Source organism: Neopsephotus bourkii, unplaced genomic scaffold, assembly GCF_033783945.1.
Source record: "Neopsephotus bourkii isolate Nb327-2 ecotype Australia unplaced genomic scaffold, CSIRO-AGI_Nbou_v1 NB_1737, whole genome shotgun sequence".
Classification (NCBI taxonomy): domain Eukaryota; kingdom Metazoa; phylum Chordata; class Aves; order Psittaciformes; family Psittacidae; genus Neopsephotus; species Neopsephotus bourkii.
The window spans coordinates 392,085-410,780 of record NW_026902211.1 but is presented as its reverse complement, the minus strand read 5'-3'; the positions used below and the strand labels follow the sequence as shown (position 1 = coordinate 410,780).

Sequence of the window (18,696 nt, the reverse complement as noted above, 5' to 3'; positions counted from 1 at the left end):
CCTCATTTGTTCATGAGGTTCAATTTTCTCTTCTGGGGCAGCTCTGGAAAGAAACCAGGAACTGCCCAGATGCCTGCAGCAAGGGCTCAGTCCTGAGAGAGGCAGGAGTGCGTCTCCATCATGCAAGAAAGCCCTTTTGCACTAGTCTGGGATCCCAAATTATCCAAGCTTCCCCCCTAGACAGTGTGTGCTCTACCTGTCAGCCCCTTTTTGCTATTAGCACAGTATTTCACTGTGCAGATGTATCCCAAGAGCTTTCAAAAGCATAAGTAACTCTCTGGAGATCGTTTTGTCCTCTCTTACAAAGCCAGAATACCCACCCACTTCATGGTGCTGCTTTAACACACAGGGTGATTTCCTGACCCTGACAGAACAAGTTGGTATCTGAGGCAAAATAGCCCAGACATCCCAGTGCCAGACTCCAGAATGTATTTGATGAGGTTCCACTGAGTGGAACCATTGATGTAAAATTAAAGGATATCCATCACTGTGTAGCAGCATTTACTGATGGTGCTGCATAAGCTAGTAAATAATACAGAACACTAAAAAGCACATGATTCTGATGGCCAAATGCTCTTCTAGTGACAACAGATTCTGCCAGTAGGGAATCTGGCTCTCTAATTCCATATAAACACAATTAAGGGAGATATATAAGGAACTGGCAACTCAGCTTCTGTAATTGGGCTGTTCTCATTTAGATACAGGTTGAGACTCAGATAATTTATTTGTTAGGGGTTCTTTGTCTTGTGGTGCTTTCAGGATGAAGGGGAATTCAAAGGGAAGACGACAGGAAATAACAGGAAATACCAGCGGGTAAAAATAAAGATTAAGATCCTGGGGGGATTATGTATGTTTTCTTCTTCCTTGCCACCAAGCTCTAAGATCAAACATACTCACCCTAGCATATATCATAGAATCCCAGACTCACAGACTGGCTTGTGCTGGAAGGGACCTTAAAATTCCTCCAGCTCCAACCCCTGCCATGGGCAGGGACCCCTTCCACTGGAGCAGCTTGCTCCAAGCCCCTGTGTCCAACCTGGCCTTGAGCACTGCCAGGGATGGGGCAGCCACAGCTTCTCTGGGCACCCTGTGCCAGTGCCTCAACCCAGTCTCAGCATGCTCTTTCCACAGGTCTAGTCATTATCTCTTCAATAACAAACCGGTAACTCCTCCCATCACCCTGCCTCAGCATCAGCGAGGGGCCCTAATGCTGGGGAAAGCTTTTTGATCTCTAAGTGTCTTTGGGTTGGGGAGGTTCACAGCATCTGCAGCTCCCTGCCACAGCGGCAATCCTCCTTCCCCGACATGTGTGCACCTTCAGTGCAAATGAAACAAGAATACAGCATTTTCAGCAGCAAAGACCTGCAAATCTCCATTTTTCATGCACTGCATTTTCCCATATGCATGAGGGTGATGTTTCAAGCCAAAGGAAAATCCCCAACTGAGGTTTCAAATCCCAGCTCTAAAGCAAGGAGCTGTCTCTTGGAAACTCAAAATTCCTTTCACCCAAGCTGTTTCCTAACCAAGTAGCTGCACCTCCTGCAGAAGATTTCAGCCCAAACACTTAGAATCTTGGAGTGAGATGTGTAAAGGGCTCAGTGACAGGCAACACCCTGGCATGAAGAGGGGCTGAAAGTTGGATGGAGACAAAAAAATGTAAGTAAAACTGAAGATCCATTTTATCAGTGTTTTAAAGGGGCAGAAAAGATTCACCTAAAAGGAAGGATGTGACCGAGGCCAGCGTGGGAATCATATTAATTCAACATCTAGTTATTACATTTAAAAGGAAACCAAACAAAATACAGCTTAAGTAACCTTCAGCTGAGCCAGCTCCCTGGCTGTGTTTGACTTGCCAATAAACAATAAAATCTATCAGTAAAGCTTATTCACACACTTCTATTTTGGGTACCAATTTCAGCTCAAAGATCAACTCCTGACACTTCAGTAGGTGAACTGACAAAAAAGCTGTTTGCACTGACTGAAAAGTAACAGGAAGAGAAAACTGATACCTTTATCACTCTGTGTGGATGGAAGAAGCCGTGGGAGATGTGGCAAGTCTGGGATGCAGGCTGGTGTGGCCCTGGAGGGAGTTACAGCATCCTTCAGCACTGGCTGCATGGGAATGCACAGCTGGCAGCTGATGTGAGCATCGCTGTGAGATCTCACCTGCTGTAGAGGGGAGGAAAAAGGTCAAAACATTTCCCAGCTAACAGCTGGGAATGTAAATGATGTAAGATAATGATTCTTTCATTGGAAACATCAGGTCCTGAGGACACTTGGTTCTCCTTTTTCATGGTGCAAAATAGTAAAGACTCTGTGAGTAAAAGACATTACCCAGTTTTTACCTTACTGCTCCCCACTTCAGTACTGATGTACTAGATTTGGAATGAAGGCTGAGTCTGCAGATGTATCTGTGCAAATAGGCCCCAAGGGGCAGATTCTCAAAGGCATTTAAATGATTAATTCCCTTTAAATCAATAGGGCTCAGGCAGCAAAATATTTTTAGAACTCCAGGCATTGACCTGTAATATTTAGTGAAATCAGGGCAAACCAAAGTAAGCCAAGCCAGCAGTGGCAGAGGTCTGGGAAGATGGAGTAGGAACCACACTGCATTTACACTACTAGCAGCTATCGGGTCCACATGGGCTTGGTGGTACCTGGAAGCAAGCGGCTAAACAGATGCAGCCCAAGGATTTTGTTAGGAGCCTGCAGTCAGCTCACGTCCCTGCAGCCCAGCAAACACTGGCAGCGATACAGCAATTACCACAATACTTACACAGCCCTGCGCACCACCTTGGGATCGAGAGACAGAGACGCAGCTCTGAGTAAATGACGAAGTATCATTATCCCCAGGGTAGAGATGGAGAAGCTAAAAGGTTGCTAGGGGCCCAAGACTGCATCGCAGCAAACAGCAGTGGCAGGAACAGAAACCGGCTTTGCTGCTCCCCAGCACAGCAGCTGTTTGCACAAGCTCAGAAACCAAGCACTGTTTCTGAATAGCCTGATGTTTGGGGATTTCCTGCCAACCAGTGTCTATGAATATCTTTTTATTTCAATGAACAAAGTCTCCTGTCTTATTTTAGTGAACAGTTCCAGCTGTGATTATCCTACATTTATGGAAAAGTAGTGTATGCAGAGAAAGCAGCAAGGTTACCACATTCCAAATTCCAGTTTCTTACAAATATGGTAACTATAATCATACTGGGTCTGGTTCAGAATACATAAGAATGATCAGATCTCAGTTAATAATTTTAAAATTAACTTCTTTAGCTTTAGGCTACATCATTACACCCAGTTTCACATCTCTCTTTCTCAATGAGTGATAACTGCAGTCTTCCCCAAGAAGAATGATGGATTTCCTTGGTGCTTGGATACAAACCTGAGAAAAACTTCCCGGAAATGGAAGAAAACCGTCTGTGTCAGCAGACAGAGCAGAGAGAAACTGCCATGAAATCTGGAAAATCCAGGATTCACACCCTATCTGAAAGGAGTTTCCCAAGGACTGTCAGCAGTTGGCATTGTCCCTTGACAAACATCAAATACACAGTCCAGTTTGCTGACATGACCATATCCAGTGAATATTTTGTACCCCAGCATTATTTGTACCACTCTTCTGGAGCTGACCTTAGCAAATTGCACACTGCAAGTTTAAGCCTACATTTTACTGATCATAAATGCCATCAAAGCCAAGCTACATCCCTATACACACAGTGGTCCAGCCTGCTGGCATGCTCATCTTAAAATGCAAATGAAGCTTAATACTGTCTGTATTTTTCATGCACAATTATACAACTGCCTTGTCAAAAAACCTGGTTTAGCAGTTGTGCCTGCAAAGCAGCTGATGGTTGTGAGATCTGTGGGGATAAGATACAGCTAAAAGGCAGCTTGAAATCAGGGCAAAAAGCAGCACAAAATGCAACAGACAAGCGCATCCACTGAAATCCAAAGATTCAACTCTGCCTAGAAGAGCCAAACGGGCTTAAATTGGAGGATCACATCGTAATCCCATATAAATGAACGTGTGTCATCTCGCTGTAAACTGCCAGATTATCATTAGTTCATCTTTTGTATTTCCAGGAGAAACTCATTACTTAGCAAGTGAGACATTGGGAAATTATTTACACTCGTGCTGCTGAGAGCAGTGGGCTAATTCCATCTCCTAATTAGCATCACTTACATAAGTAGAGGTAGAGTGCTATAAATAATAGCAGTAATGTGTGCCATGCTGGCACCAGTTCTTTGGCTCCCTGTGCAGCAGTGGCAGCTGCCCCCTCTGGTGGCCTTTTCTTGAGATTTTACTCAAACCACAAGAAATTCTCCTTAAAATTATTCTTTCCCTAAGGCGGAGAGATGGAGTGACCTGCAGAGCAGGTATCCCTGACCTCCCTTCTGCAGTGGGCACCTTTACTTAGCCACCACTTGATGCTTTGAACCTGCTCTGACACTGCTAGGCGAAAACGATTTTTGCATGGGCCTTTAGGGGAAGCAGTGCTCACAGAGGTAAACAAAACACCTAGAAGATGCTGTGCAGGTTCCAGGCAGGAGCCAAGCGACAAGGTGTAATGGATTTTGTGCCACTGGTGGCTCCAGTCTCCTTAACCACTGAACCAGGCTGCAGTCACAGAATCACAGAATCACAGCCTGGTTTGTGTTGAAGGGACCTTAATTCTCCTCCAGCTCCAACACCTGCCAGGGCAGGGACCACTTCCACTGGAGCAGCTTGCTCCAAGCCCCTTTGTCCAGCCTGGCCTTGAACACTGCCAGGGATGGGGCAGCCACAGCTTCTCTGGGCACCCTGTGCCAGCGCCTCAGCACCCTCACAGGGAAGAGCTTCTGCCTAAGAGCTCAGCTCAGTCTCCCCTCTGGCAGGTTCAAGCCATTCCCCTTGGCCTGTCCCTACAGGCCCTTGTGCCAAGCCCCTCTCCAGGTTTCCTGCAGCCCCTTTAGGCACTGGAGCTGCTCTAAGGTCTCCCCTTCAGAAGCCTTCTCCAGGCTGACCCAACCCAGCTCTCCCAGCCTGTGAGTGTTGCACACCTCTTTTGTACTGGACTGTTTGCAGATCTCAGCAGCAGCAGGAGATGCATTTCACATTCAATAGAGACTAGACAACAACCCACCAACAACAAAAACCTGCCTCCCTTCCGCTGGATCAACTAATAAAAGCCTGACTGGTGCTATGTGAAATAAGGAGATGGGAGAACCTTACTCAGGGAAGTGTTCCAGACTTTAGACCTTCCATGGAGAAAAGCAGGTCTCAGACAGGCTCTCTTCGATCCCAGGTGGACCTTCCTTTGGTGTTGTGTAAAGCCAGGCACCTTCCCAGAATGTTGGGTCACTCTTGAAGGCCATGATGCCTGGAAACAAAGAAGGCAAAGCCCACATTCTTCCTTGGATTTAGGCTGATAAATTGGCACCTGTTTGGGAAAAAGAAATGCAAAAGATTGCTGCACACTGGAAATTCAATTGTTTAGTTTAAGCCAGCATTTATTTCAAGGGTGGTTTCTTTTCTCAATGACTTTAGGGACATCTGGGATGCTGGAGAAGGAAGATGAACGGTGTTTTAACATCAAAGCATATACTAAAAACAGAAGTCCAGAGTGCCTTTTTCCTTAAGGCACTGAAATAACCCAGAAACGTTATTTTGGCATATGACAGAAATGTCCCATCCCAAACCACTTTAAATATTAGTGACTTATAGTGTCATATTTTCCTTGTTTCATACGGTTTTCAGTTGGCACACTTAGCAACAGCCAGGATTTCCTAAGAGCATGCAATTGGCCGACAGATTCAGCCAAACAGTCTCAGATGTTAGAGTCCTTATTGAAATGTTCCCAGCACCAACTGCTTGTAACTGTTTAATAAGATGGAACTGCAGTTTGAATGACACATAGAATCAACATTCTCATTTGTTTTCAGGTAATCTCCAGCAGAAATGAATGGAAGTGGTTCTTAGGCAGGCGGTCCATGTTCCAGTATTTATTGGATGCAATTTGAAATATAGGATTTGCCTTAACGGATCATCAGGTCTTAATATAGAGGGAAAATGAAGGTATAAGAAGAGCTGTTGATGAGAAGGGGAGGCCATGTTAAAAGACAACAAAAAAGAAGGAAAATAAAAGATGTATTTCTGTGACTGTAACTAGAAACAATTACTGCATACGGTGGGATTTTTCAAAATCCTTTGGTCACTTGCTATATCCAGACCATTTCCTGCTGTGCCAAGAATGGTCCCTATGGTCCACGATCCAATTTGCCAGGCAGCTTTTTAATGACCCATGCAAGGCAGCGAAATAGTCCCTACATGGTTATTACATCACTCCAATCTCCAACATGTTATCACGTAACTTTCATTACAGAGAAAAGCCTACATCCAAAGTGACTTGCTTAAAAAAAAGCAGTGAAAAGGAATAGTTTATTGGGGTTGTTTTTTTTTTGCTATTTTAAAACATGTAACATCAACTTTTTTCCAGCTCAGTTCATTCTCTTTTTCTCCTGGCTATCATTCTCCAAAGAAAACTGGTTTCTTCTCCAAGTTCTCAAATCCTGATGTTTTTTGTTGTTTGCTGTCTGCTCAGTCTCTCATGTCATCTCAACTTTTAATCATAGAACCACAGAATGATCTGGGTTTGAAGAGACCTTGAAGCTCATCCAGCTCCAACCCCCTGCCATAATAAGGGACACCTTCCACCAGACCAGGTTGCTCCAAGCCCTGTCCAACCTGGCCTTTAACACTGCCAGGGATGTAGCAGCCACAGCTTCAAATACATTCTTTAGGAAATAATCAAGTATATTCTTTAGGGAAAACATGCCAATAAAGTACATGCCACTCCTTCCCCTAAATATAGCATTTATCTAGCTCCCATGCCCACCCAACTGGTGGGTTGTCCATTACAAACTATTTCCCCCCCCAAACCTATGGAAGTCATCAGAGAACACACTTCAAGCCCCTCATTCCCCTCTGCAAAGCCTGAAGGCTTGGTCCATCAGTCTTGATCACCTAAGGGTTGATGTGTGTTGTGTGTTGCATTAGCAGCTCTGCTGGCACTGGGGCCCTTGGGGAGCTCAAGCCCTAGCTGAGGGGCAGTGAGTTTGCAGGGTTGCTCATACCAGGTCAGTCTGCAAGGCACCAGCAGCACTCCTGGGACCAATCTCTTCCAAATGCCATTCCTAAAACTTTCGAGACCCTGTGGCTTATGTGTTGTGCTACAAGAAATTTTAGGATACGGTTTACTTGGCCACATATTTGCCCTTGCACTCACTGGTGCTGCTAATCCTGTCTCCCTCTCCTGTGCTGGCATCTGGCTCCAACCACACTCCCCCCTCCCAGATGCTCTTCTGTTCCTTGTTGGAAAGGTGCCCAGAGTGCCCGGATTCCTCCCGATGATCTTCCTCCCTTTGGGGCGTTTTCCTGATTTAGTACAGATTAATAAGACCACATTTCCCTACAGCTTGCACTTCTTCACTTTTCCCCAGCCCATATGTCCCACAGTTGCATAGCCATCAGGCCCTGTTATATCTGTTGTGGGAATGGCATTGTTAGAGGTGGCAATAACAGAGCAGAAGCTGCATCTGTACCCTGAAAATTATGTGTGCAGCACATAAAACCACCACTTGGGTCAGGACTGGACCCCACATCCCTCTGAGTCCCAGCACAGGATGTGGGTCAGCCCAGAAGGCATCAACAGGGAAAGTAAAGGTTTTGCTGAGAGCCTCCAGGAAAAGCATCTGGCCAGCAGGAAGCAGCTCTGCATGCAACGCATTGTACTTACACTCCATCTTGATAAGTCATGGTCATTTGGACGACTCTGATTTGATCCATCTCACAGCATTCCCTCTGGGTCAGTGGGTATCAGGATTTGCTTTGTTGAGCACTGGGAAAGAAAGCCTGGACCTTGAAAGTTACTTTTAGACAGGTGTATAAAACCAGAAATACACAGATGTAGACACATTCCCATTCAGTTGTTTTCCTTGTAAACTTTAAAGACATCATAATACTTTTATATGTCAAATTCAAACACAAAATTTTGCTGTTATTTTTATTCCCTCTTATTTGATTTTGTATTTCCAGAATGCTACAAATCACAGGTTTTACACCAGGATGTCAGACATAAAAGCATTGCCTCATTTACACACACAAATGTTCGGGATTAAAATTATAGGCTAGTGGCATACATGAGGCAGATTATAATTAGTATCTAGATTGTTGGGTGATGAATTGCAACAGAGTGTTACATACCATCAGCCTTGCATGACGTTGCAGGTCAGAAGTTAATGATCCAAGCAATGCTATTTAGCACAAGTGCTGCAGGACTGGATGGATGATGCCTGTGTGCATGTCTCAGACTTGGTGAGTGGCATATTGCTCCTTGCGCTTTCCCCAGCACTGGAGGCAGGACCTGTGATGGGTGCTAGACAGACCACTTCAGATCATGGAGACTAAGAAGGTTTATCTCTGGCTTTTGCATGTCAGGAGGGATTAAGTAGAGAGAAAGCAGGCAGGAAGCTGCAAAAGAATGAGTAGATAGCTATTCAGGGCTGGAAAATTTTCAGCTGAAGAGGTTTCTTCAGGAAAATACCCACCTTTGGAGATGGAAAGTTCCTACAGGGAAATGAAAGACTTCAGAGAAGTTTTTGCACATACATGGGCTGGAATAGTCTGTCCCACGGCTGACTGTCCCTGCAAAGCTGAGCAGGTTCTCAGAGGCTCCAGTCGCTGCTCTTTCAAGAAGACAAAAATGAGCAGCCTGCACAACTTGATGACAGTGAGGAAATTCAGCACCAGGAAAACCTTCCAGCACAGGGACTACCGTGGACTCATCCCCGTGTGAGCCCTCTGCACTGAGTGCATTTAAACACTGAGTAGTGTTTCTGTAAGCCTGGCAACATTCTTGTTCTTAAGCATATTTCCCTGCTGACTGAGCATTTAAGAAACTGCAGATTCTGTTTAAATGCATGGATCTGTGTTTGCCTGCCTGCTGCTCCCAACACTGACTCTATCATTAGAAGCAGAGCATACATATATACATATATATAGTCATGTGTGTGCTCAGGAGACACACACACATAGGAGTAAACATTTCACTTGAAAAAACAGCCTCCATCTCATCTGTCACTAATTCTGCCCTCCAGAGAGACACAAGTGCCGACAGTGAGACAATTACAAAGGTGATTGAGCTCTGAAATGTATTGTTGCTCCCTTCAATAGTGCTGATTGGCAGTGGTGATTAAATGACTCGGGCAAGGGGAAGTGGCATTCAGAGGCTGACCGGGCAGATCATGGATGCAATCAGCATAAGCATCTGATAATATGTACTAGTTTTCTTCCTGATGTAGTTCAAAGGGAGGATGGCTGCTACTGTCACCTGCTGCTGTGGAGCCAGGTGAGCTCCTGCCTGTGTGGTTAGGATGGAAGCAGGACTTTGGCTATTTTTCCATTCTTTTCCTCACCCCATCTGGTGGTTTCAAGGGAAAATCCAGGTGCTCAGTCTGTATGGCCTGAACATCAGACCTTCAAAGTCCAAACAGGACTTTGAGGTAATTCCCTCACCTGAGATGCTCTGGAGGTGCTGGGCCTTTGGGTTCCTGCTTCTTTTATCCATCTCACTCACCTTGGGTTTTCTTCTTAGTCACTCTCTGGCTCTTAACAGTGTTGGAAGTGCTCAATTGTCGGGAGAAAAGAGGGTTATTGACAAAATTACAAGATGCTCCCCATGGGATCGTACGCTCATATCACATACAGACTTGATTTAAAGCACTCCTCTGGGTTAGTCCTGGTGACATCTGAACCCTCTCTATGAGCCTGGAAGAAGTCCTGACCTAAGGAACCTACTTTTCAGATCTTGCATGACAACTCCCATCTCCAGTGGCAAACGTTTCCTGAGCTATAGGAAATACCAAAACTGTAAGAGTGAAACCAGAAAGAGTATTTACGCATAGTATGATACTCCAAGGAGCAGCCATCAAAATAGATTTCTAATTTAGAGATGACTGTCAAATGCCCAGTAGAGTTAATGCATCATGCATCAAATTTCCCTTTTGCAGGTTTTAATTTTTAACTTCCCTCATAGGGCAGAAACAGATGCATTATTTTAACAATTGCTGACTGTAATTATATCATCAGAGCATCAGCTCTTCCCTCAGTTATGACAAGGCCACGAGAGCAAACTGCCCAGCACAGAAGTGACCTGGTCCCTAGAGGAGGGTGCTGCTTGTACTGTCTTGCATCACAGTCATGTGTTAACCCTCCTCATCCCAGTGTATGGTCAAGCACCATCATCTGGGTGGACTGGAGGGGAGTATCTTCCTCTCCTGAGTCATGGGTACAGATTTCTGCCATGGCAGAGAGTTCTTCCCTGGAACCTGCAGGCTAAAACCCTGCTTTACACCTTTTTATGACTTTAAGGCAATTTCTCTGCAACAGACAAGGGAGGACAGCCAACATGGGTGAGGTTAAGGAAGGATTTGGAACTTCCACCATGCAGCCAGCACTGACTTAGGATGGAAATTACATCCTATGCAGGGCAGCACAAGCATGGTGCTACTCATATGCCTGCCTTGCTTGGCACCCTCTTCCTACACACTTCCCAGCACAAGTGCTGTGAGGAGGCAGTGGACAAAGGACAGGCTGAGGAGCAGGAGCCTCACAGCTCCTGCTGCTCACTCGCACACCTCCTAGGACTCATTACCAGTGAGTTCCTCTTTACTTCTTTTGCTAATGTTCACAAACTGCAGCAGTAACATCTTTCAGTATTGAACTGTACTTGATGATTTCACCATAATGAAATTAATAATTAACTGGAAAGACATTTGGACCCTTTGTCGAACAAAGCTCACTAATTTGATGATGCATTAGGACTGTCTGGTCTGGTCTCTGGAGCAGCTATCCCACAGCTGGGAGCAAGCCAGGGGCTGCAGGAAATGTGTCTTTTTCTTGTCAGAGCATTTCTGACAGGCCTCCACCATGCAGTAGCAGCTCTGCTCACAGGAACCATTAGCTCCTGGTTTCTGGATCCTATCAAAGACAGGAGAACAAAAGACAAAGGTCAGCACATATGGGGAGGAGGCAACGGCCAGCTCCCCACCAACTATCTGCTGTTTGTGAGAAGTCCAGACAAAGGGGTTTTAAAAGGAATGTAGAGGGCACCAGTGGCTTGACATCTGCTTCAGAGGAGGACATCTGAAGTCCTACAGTAGACCAATGCAATGGAAGTCACCATTCATGGCAGGAATGAGGTGTAAGGGAATGACCACTTCATACAGCAGTGCCCTATGCCCTCAATCATGATCCCCAAGCCCCAAGCTCGTGTCATTGCCATGAGGACAGCAAATAACCATGGCACAATGGAATCCTTCAGCTGACACGCAGGACTAGCAGATTCTGTTGAGTCCTTCAGCTGACACACAGGACTAGCAGATTCTGTTGAATTTGGATGCTTTGCACGAGTTACAGAGGCTTCAAGTTGGAAACCTTGCATGGAAACACACTGAGTCTTTAAGATCTTGGACTCAAACCAACTGATTAGGGACATATTTTGGCAACCCCACCACAACCTGAAGGTGCAGGTCCTCTGCCACAGCACCATAGTGAGTCTGCCACGGAGCCAGCACTGTTCTTTAGTATTGAGGCATCTTAAACTCACACTTTAGCTTTCCTTTGAAGCCAACTGAATTAATCAATTCGTCCTTGGCAGTGAAATGAAGCTTGCTTTCTGCTAGGTGGGTCAAAACCACACAATCTATTTTGGCTGTTCTGTTCCCATGAATTCTATTACCATACGTTGCAAAGGGGAAGATTACAGAGAAGGCAGAGCCAGCAGCATTCCTTGCTTTATGAGGAGGAAAGAAAACACACACACAATTTATTTTTCATTGCTTTATGATGAATATGAATTCAATTACATGCAAAGGAGAACTGCAGTAGGCAGTCAGAATTACACTCAGCTAGTAGCAAATACAATGGCTTTTAACAAGGAGAGCTTATCATCAAGGTTCAGACAAGCCTGAGTCTGTGTTGCACCTGATGAACCTGCACAAGAAGACAATGACTATCACAGCTGAGAATTAATCTCTCATCTTCATGGCTGGAGATGAGAGAAGGAAGCAAGGTGTTAGTGGAGCCCTCTGGTCATTGCCAGTCCTCCAACCACACGTGTCAGAGCAGCCGACATGGGCACTAGGGAGCAGAAGGACCATCTGTCAAAACACGAGCACATGCAACAAAAGCAGCACAGAAACGTGCCTGTCTCCCTTCTCGTTTCTGTCACTTTTCCCACCAAACAAATGCATCTCTCCATGTTAGTGGATAATGTTTCCAACAGCCTAGTGAAGCTTTGCCTGCAAAGCTCACAGGCTTAGTGGCCATGTGTGCAGAAAACAGCTCACCTTCTGCCTTGATCCAGTCTGGGAAGTGTCTGTACAAACAGCATGACAGCACACAAGAACCCCAGTACACAAATGCATGTGCATCTATATATCCATGTATCTGTGCCTTTTTGCTTACAAGGCTCTAGTCACTCCAAAACAACCACCTGTGTAGCAGGTATGAGTTCCTCAAGGAGACCTTTTCAGTCCTTCTAATTGAACAGAAATCTACAATTTGTGACAGGCGCATGGTGCCTCATAGCACAGCTCTATGGGAGCAACAAGCAGCCTGCCTCAGGCACAGCAGTGAGACTCACTGCAGCCCTAGGAGAACCCTCACTGACCCTTGTGCCCTGCAATGCTCAGACATCCCCAGCCCCTGGACCCTCTGTCCTGCTCCTGAGAAGCAGCAGTGTGCTGGCAGCGGCCGTGTTTCCCCAGCTGCCACAGCGTTAGCAAGAGAAATCCTGAAGCAAATAGGAGGAGGAACACAGGAGGCACATGCTGTGCTGCCTTAACCTCCAGCATGGTGCAGCTCTCCTGAGATGTCACTGCTGATTGTGCAACACTGATACACCAGGTTTGCTTTCTTCAAGGTAACTCTCCACGTTTCCTAGGGTGCTGAGCAACTCAGAATTGGAAATCAATGTAGTGTTAATGCCAAGCAAATGCATCCAGCCCTCCTCTGGCAGAAGGCATGGGAAGATTATACCTCTTCAGTTATCACTTAATAGAGCAATCCTTAATGGCAAGCCCATCTAACTTGACATTGCTCAAAGCCCTATAACCCTCAGCAGTGCACACACACACACAAGTGTGCTGCTGCCTGTCAAAGCTGCCTGTGGGCCAGGCACCCCAGTCAAGCAAAGGGGAGAAGCTGGAAGCAAATGAGAGGGCACAGGCAGCAGCAAGCCAGGCAACGCTGGACAGAGATGTCATGTGTTTTGAAATGCAGCTATTAAAGCCCAGCCCTGGAGCAGCAGATGTGCCAGGCTGTGCTTCCCAAAGAAAGCTGGTGGAGACAAACATCCCAGGAGAAGCTGGTCTGCCATCCTCTCTGCACACAGGCAGTGCACTCAATGCTTTCCATTTCTCAAAAGGACAATGTTATTTTGGAGCAGCTGTCTGCAAACGGATGCTCCAATCTTGCCAAGTAACAAACATTTCAAATTCCCTCACTACTTTTCATCTAAGCAGTTCATGGCTATTTATGGTTTAACTTTCATCTTTTTCAGCATGGAAGCTGACTGTTGCTACTCTTTAGACAACTGAAGTAAGACACAGGGCATCACATTCTTGGCCAAACTTACGAATCAAAACAGAGCACAGCTCATACAAACCCCTGACATCTGTGCTCCTTCACCCCCATGTATTTGCTCCTTCTCATCAGCTGAGATGCTGATGGCAGCATCATGGCTCTGAAACACAGCAACTGTTCTGCAAAGTATTTATTCAGTGCTGGAGACACTGTCAAGCTTCTGTCCAAACTGCTGTCATTAACTGACTTCTGGTGGCAAGCAGAGTGGCTCTGTGTTTAATGCCCTGCTCAGAGCACAATGCTGACATCCCAGCAGTGCTGCTGCTCCAGCTGGGCACAGGAAGGTGCAGCAGCAGCATCTCATGGCCAAATCCCACTTCCCTGCGAACCCCCTGCTGCCTCGTCTCAGCATACCCATCACCTCTCTGTGGTCACACAGCAAGAGATGCTTCCAGTCATTAACACAAAGGAAGGTGTTTAATCCTGCTTCCATCCAGGCAGGCTGCCAAGCTGATGACCCAGCCCTGGTTCTCCCCTTTCCCAAGCCCACGCTGCAGCAGCATAAGCAGAGCTCATCTCTGCCCTGAACACAGCGATGGCACCAGCAGCCGGCTTTAGGACTGGTATCAGGCAGCACCATTAGACAAAACCTACAGGCTTGAGATCTGCCGTCTGCTCACCAGACTTGACTGAAAGTGGAGGAATTACATCAAATTACCTGATTATGCAAAGACTGACAGATGATAGCAGATATTACAGCCAAGGCTTGGTCTGTACTGAGGAGTGGGAGTTTTGTCCTCCTAATAACAAGCATTGCGTGTTTCTTCTCTTTAGAGCTGTTTTGCTCGGGTTTTGCTTGGGTTTTGTTGGGTTTTTTATCTAAGGATGGAGAAGAAAATGTACAAATTGCACATAATAAGTGGGACACAGAGAAAAAGAGCCAGCTGTATTCACAGATGTTACAATACAACCAAAGGTGCTTCTCCATTTTCCCTCCTCCTAGAATAAGCTGTATACATGTAATGAATAACACAGGAGAACTCCTCTATGGAATTAATAGCACACAGTCCTTCTCGACTTGCCTTTAATCACATTTGGTACCCAGTGGGCCTGGGAGGGAGAGTCAGCATTCCTCATCTACTCAGGCAAACTCAGTGGTTGTCAGCTATCCCAATCTGTCATGGCTTTAATACCGCAGCTTGGGGAATAAAACCAGAATCTGTGGGCAGCCCTATGAACTTTGCTCCTCACTAGGGGCAAAGTCGGGATTAAAGTGAATCCCCATTTCACATTTCACTTGAACACAACCAGTGTTCACAAATGATATGTGCAGAAATAGCCTTTGCTTAATGAGATTCATGCACTGTGATGCCTGAGTTTTTATATTTATGTAAATTCATGGAGATCCAGAGGATTTCACTCACTTAAAGGAGGTAGCTTAGAGGTAGATCTTACTCTATCAGTCTATAGGATGCAGAGACTGTTTATTCGGAGTCTTTTAGACATCTGTTATTAGGGTGCAAATAGAATGGTGCTGGGTGTCTGTGCAAGCCTCCAGGTACAACAGTTATCTGTGAAGCTTTGCAAATTAGATGAAGAGTAAAAAGGAATTCAGATATGGCTGAATCTTAAAATGATTCTGGATTTGCAAAGCAGGGTTTGTAAGTGGTCTCTCCTGGTCTGGCCAGAGCTGGTGCAGACCAGAAAACAGCTAGGTGTAGCACAGTGGGAGATGTGTTAAAGAAAAAGCAAATCAAGTATGAGTCATGGGTAAGTGTTGTTAGAGAACATTGCAAACTGGAGCCCCATCCATCAGAAAACCCCATGACCTCAATGAGTTTTGTTTAGAAACATTTCTACATACATAAATCAAGAGGTTTTGCTTTGCCTTGTTGAACGGGTGCTGCAGCCAAGCAGCTCGCTTACCTCTGCTGCCTGGCCTTCAGCCAGCATCATCTCCCAGCTCTCCTGCAGAGCACAGCCTCAGAGGGAAGGCTCCTGCCTGGCCAGACCCAGCCCGGGGAGGCAGATGATGCACCACGCTCCCTGGGCAGCAGGAGGATGGCACACAACACTGCAAGGCTCCTGCAGGGCACTGAACCAGCTCTGGTAAACACAAAGAAACGTTGAATTAACTGGAAATGACATGTTTTGATTTGGCTTAATGCTCCGAGATAGTTTGATCTGGATCCACTAGACTGGAATGACATGTTTTGTTTAAATATTCTTGATGAAAGAGAAAAGTATATGCATTGATTTCATACAAAATGATTTTTTTTCCATGGAAAAATTGATCTTTTTACGGAAACATCATTATCCATATCCACAAACACTTAAGCACCTCTAATTACCACATTGATGTTTGCTAACAGATTTCTTGTGATCTATAAGGCTTAATTCTCAATTACAGTAAGGTCATTTTACATCCTCTTGCTCCATGCTACCTGGAGCCATAAAAGGGGTGTAAAAATAGTTATGGAGAAACATTGAGAGCTCCCAGGCAGAACACATTTCTGCCTGCATACAAGGTAGACAGAAGAACAGCCCTAGGCAAAGTGCATTGCACAGCCTGACCCCAGTCCCCCAAACCATGTCTGCATGAGGCTGCTGAGTCTTATGGCACTGCAAAGTGATGAGAGAGGCCAGGCTGCAGAGGTGAGCAGGACTGGCCCCACATGGGATAACGTAACCTGCAAAGAAACTACATCCAATTAGCCAGCAAGGGTTGCTTGAGTCCCAGGGATCCCTCCCTTTCTCTTCTTTCCCTTCCAGGTATCAACAAAAGGCTCAGAAAAAAGTGTCAAAGTTGGAGGCAGGAGAAGGGGGATCTTCATACATCTGGATAACATAGAAATAAGCTTTCCTAGTCCCATGGCAACTTGTACATTTGTCAACTGGTCTTCACGGGAAAAATGCAAAGAAGATTTCTGATGCCAATGAGGAACCGACTTCGAAACAGGTTCTGAATTGTAAACCTCCTGAGAGAAGGAATTATCACACCCAAGAATTACTGTGTGTGATGGATTTCTAGTCTGCTAGTAATTTATTTTACTTTCTTCATAAGCATATTCCCAGCAGCACATATTCTAGAGCAATAAATAGATCCAAGGACTCTCCACTTTTACTCTCCTCACAGCATTCTTTGGACTTGCTTCATTTCATAGCCCAAGGCTGCTTTGTCATTTAGGTGAGTTTTAGACTGTGCCTGTTTAAGGTGACAAGACATCAAAAAGCTCCCGTTGCCTCCCTGCCAGTGCAGGGTATCTTACCAGCAACAGGTTCCAGTGCTCTCCATATTGGAAGCTCTCCCCTGCTTTTTAATAAGCATTTTCCTTCGGTCTGCATCTGCAGCATTCCAGTGTTTCCATATCCAGCCTGTGTTTTCCTTCTGAGCAGGCTGTTTCTTTTTCTTCCAGCTCAGGGATGTTTTCCGAGTGCTCTCATTGTGAATGAGCAGGACAAGAGCTGGATGTTTAAAACAGACAAGCAGAAACACTATCAAATGAACAAAATGAGCCAGAATGAGTGGATATTCATGGGATGCTGGAAGGCAGCAACAGTGACCGTGAAGATGGTCAAACTGGTTATAGCGTGCTGCCCCATCTGCCTCCTGTCCCACATGCTCCCTGCAGCTCCCCTGAGCAGGGCAGAGGGTCTGCATGTTTGGGCTGCTCGAAGTTACCCACAACTGTGATTTACAGGTACCACAGGAAGGCAAATAATAATAAAATCAATTAAAATAAACCCAAACCATAACAACAAAACAGAATAAGGCACCTTTAACATTTCTTTTTAGCTGGTGGGTTTTGTCTATATGGATTAGTGAACTACCTGAGACAAAGGAGTTCCTGGAGTTTTCTCCGAATCATACCCAAAGGTGTGAGAACATGTATTTTCTCTGCACAGAAGGGGAAACTGAGGCACAGACTGATTAAACAACATGTTTAAAGTCATAGTGACAGCAAATAAGTTTGATGCTCAGATACATGGCATGGCAGATACACGCTGAGTTTAGCTGCTCCTGGAAGGAAGCCTTTGCCTAATGTCACTGGTCCATAGTGAAACAACTTCCTCATTGAACAAACTTTCTTACCCTTCACAGCCTGAGCAGAAAATCTCACGGCCAAAACTCCTGATGAAAGTTGAGAACTGAAAATTCATGGTCAATTTATTGCTAAATATATTCCAGATATGGGAAATGGTGAACACTGGAAGATGGTCTTTAATTCCTGGCTTTTAAAGCAGTCCAGAGAAGCACTGTGGGGTAAATAGGAAACTTCCTGACTTCCATGTGAATTCGCCAATATTTTCATGTATTACTCTCCTACCTTTGCCTCGTTTTGGGGCTTTCTTCAAACCCCCATAACAGTTCAACTAACAGGGATGAAACAAAGCACTGTATTTGGGTATCTTATTTACCAAGTAGCTTTGAGCCATGACTTTCAAACACCTTTGTCTGTCAAAAAGCCAAAGGACTTAATTTTCCTCTACACTGATTCATCTGCAAAGTATTCAGCCACAAGGGAAACAAGGAGCATTCACAAACAGGGTGGAAATCAGCCCCAATTCAATGGTGATCTAAGATTTGTTCTCAAGCGATGATTGACTGCTACAGGAATATAGGGTTGAAAAAGGCCCTCCTAGGTCATCCTTACCACCTTACCAGTGCATGTAATCAGGAGCACAATGTCTAATCCTCTTCCTGAGTTTACCAATGGCTACTTCAGCTCTGAGGTAAGGTTTCAACATCACTTTGGGAAATCTGCTCCTTCTTCCTGGGGGCTGTGTCCTCAATGTTACCTCTCTGAATTGCGCTTGATCTGCACCACAGTCCAAGGCAGAGACTTTTGCAAGGTGTAAAGAGCCACCCATTTGGCAGAAAGAGCCCAGGACCTCAGCCATAGCCAGCTCCCCTGGGCTTTTGAGGACTTGCAGCTGGATTTCATGCAATCACAGAATCACAGACTGGTTTGTGCTGGAAGTGACCTTAAAGCTCATCCAGTTCCAGCCCCTGCCACGGGCAGGGACACCTTCCACTGGAGCAGCTTGCTCCCAGCCCCTGTGTCCACTGGGGCCTT

The 18,696-nt window shown here is 45.5% G+C and overlaps 1 protein-coding gene and 1 long non-coding RNA gene across 4 annotated transcripts in view; one reads left to right on the top strand and one right to left on the bottom strand.

Moving 5' to 3' along the window:
* PTPRT (protein tyrosine phosphatase receptor type T) overlaps window positions 1-18,696 on the top strand; it is a 548,712-nt gene that overhangs the window by 519,492 nt on the left and 10,524 nt on the right. The gene's annotated exons all lie outside the window — the stretch shown is intronic.
* Window positions 11,858-17,018, bottom strand: LOC133224893 (uncharacterized). 3 transcript variants are annotated; one of them, XR_009728970.1, is made up of 5 exons: window positions 16,888-17,018; window positions 16,324-16,456; window positions 15,545-15,724; window positions 14,337-14,497; window positions 11,858-12,192 (listed from the first exon to the last, which is right to left on the bottom strand). It is a non-coding gene; the product is annotated as an uncharacterized LOC133224893 (long non-coding RNA). The 3 variants fall into 3 exon arrangements; XR_009728972.1 differs by lacking the exon at window positions 16,324-16,456; XR_009728971.1 differs by lacking the exons at window positions 15,545-15,724; window positions 16,324-16,456.